General features: G+C 35.6%; 1 protein-coding gene across 1 annotated transcript in view; it reads right to left on the minus strand.

Moving 5' to 3' along the window:
• egf (epidermal growth factor) overlaps positions 1 to 2,500 on the minus strand; it is a 34,493-nt gene that overhangs the window by 10,283 nt on the left and 21,710 nt on the right. The gene's annotated exons all lie outside the window — the stretch shown is intronic.

Consider the following 2,500-nt stretch of genomic DNA (forward strand, 5'->3'; position numbering starts at 1 on the left):
CAGCCACTACACCTCACAGGGATGCTACACGTAACTGAAGCATTCTGTTTACGTAGCGCCTGCTGCAACAATTAGCTTCTGCTAGAATCAATGAAAATGGCTACACTAGACATCATAGTGTTGCGTACATTCAAAAAAATTAGACCAGTCTTCTAAAACGTTTTTTTTTTTTTTTTTATCATTTAGCAGACACTTTTATCCAAAGCGACTTTACGTCAATTATATTACAAGGACCATCCCGACAGCAACTCAGGGTTAAGTGCCTTGCTCAAGGGGCAAGGGCACATTGGCCAGGAATTGAACCCACATTCAGCCTAGCTCCTTAGCTACCATGCAGTGGCTCCGGAGCACTTCACTTGTGGATCCGTTGTGGCCCTGGTGTTATAGCAATGTACCAGAAAACCAGCAATGGTACACTGGTAGTCTATTCGACACCAATATGAGAGAAAACCAGTTATGGTACACTGGTAGTCTACTGTATTTGACACCACTATAAGAGAAATAGCATTTTAAGGCATTATATCCTGAAAATATTCAGAGAATCCAGAGCAATCTTTGGGAACTACACACAATTCATCATTAAGCATTTGTAGACTATTAGTAAATGGTTGGTTCATCTTTTGTAAAGTATTGCTCATACATTATTTCTCATTAGTAAAGCACTTGTACATACAGTTATAAATGGGTTGTCCATTTATATTCATGGTTTGTAAATGGTTATACATTGTTTGTCCATGTATATGTTTATACATTATTGTTAATACTTAACTAAATCATTTATTAACTAAAATTGTTAACAAATGATGCAATAATATTTTGTTGATGAAGTAATATTTCCATTATTTAACAGTGTTACATACACATGCATTAACGATTAGTTTGGGTGTGGATACATATTTTATAAACCAAGTGGTATTGTTACAAAATTATATTTCCTGAGCTCATCTAAAGTGAGAACTTTGTATGCCTTGCAATGCATTTACAAATGAGTTATACAGGTTATATTTGCATTTATTCATTTAGCAGACACTTTTATCCAAAGTGACTTACACATATGAAATTAAAGGGCAAAACCACAATGGTGGTAGCCGGGGCTTGAACCCCCAAATTTTGGGGTTGCATGCTAGCCCTGCTCTTATCCACTACACTACCTCTGCCCAGTGATATTACAACAATCAATTCAGAAATATAATATAGATATGTGTGTGTTTACTATGAACAAACCATTTATAACTGTGTGTACACATGATTTACAGATGAGAATTAATGTAGGAATAATACTTTACAAACGAAGAACACGGCATTTAATAATAGTTTACAGATGATTAATAAATGCTTAACCGTGTGTAGAAGAAAACAAAAACTCTTGCGTGTTTGTAGGTGCCTTTAACTGGGAGGAGGTAGTGTAGTGGAGTGGGGCTACATACATGAAAAAGTTGGGGGTTCGATTCACAGCTTCCACTGTTGTGTCAATTTAATTGACATTTGTAAGTCACTGGATAAAATTGTCTGCTAAATGAATAAATGTAAATGTAACCTTTACAACTCATTTGAAAATGTATTGCAAGGCATAGAAAGTCCTCACAAAATATCATTAACTTACCACTTGTAACTCCTGAGTTAATCATGAATTATAGTATTAGAAAGTGGTTTATAAAACATGTATTCACATCCTAACTAATCATTAGTGCCTATGTACATGTGACAACTGATAAAATGGAAATATTACGTCTTCAACAAATTATTATTGTATGATTTATTAAGTATTAAAATGATTTATAAACATATTTTAGATATAGGCTTATTTAATATGAACACACACCATGTATAAGTGTGTGTACAAATGCTTTACTGATGAGAAATAATGTATTAGCAATACTTTACAAATGATCAACAAGCCATTTACTAATAGTTCACAAATGCTTAATAAATTATGAATTGTGTGTAGTTATTATGAAGTGTTACCAAATCTTTGAATGGGAACAGGGCCGAAAAACAATATTGAATGGCCATGATCCTTCTGTTGCTCCAATAGCAGTGCATTAAACAGACCTCTCTCTGTAATGAAAATCACTGCATGGGCTCAGGAAAACCTCCGATAAACATTATCTACGAACACAGGTTAAAACTCTACCATGCAAAGAAGAATCCTTATGTAGCCCTGGTCCACACACTGGGCCTGGGCACAGGTAAAGTGGACAACTGTCCTGTAGTCAGACCAATCAAGATTTGACATTTGTTTTGGAAATTATGGACTTGTTATTAGCATACAGTTCATAAGCCAGCGTTCATCATCATACAGGGGTCTTCTGCACATCTGGAATGATGTAGCTATTGGAGCAACATAGGCTGCCATCCAGACAAAATATTTTTCAGGGAAGGCCTTATACTTTCAGGAAGACAATGCCAAACTGCATTCTGCCCATGTTACAACAGCATGGCTCAATAGTAGAAGAGTCCAGCTGTTAAATTGATCTGCCTGCAGTCCAGACCTGACAGA

The sequence above is a fragment of the Alosa sapidissima genome, chromosome 14 (assembly GCF_018492685.1).
Source record: "Alosa sapidissima isolate fAloSap1 chromosome 14, fAloSap1.pri, whole genome shotgun sequence".
NCBI classification, from domain to species: domain Eukaryota; kingdom Metazoa; phylum Chordata; class Actinopteri; order Clupeiformes; family Clupeidae; genus Alosa; species Alosa sapidissima.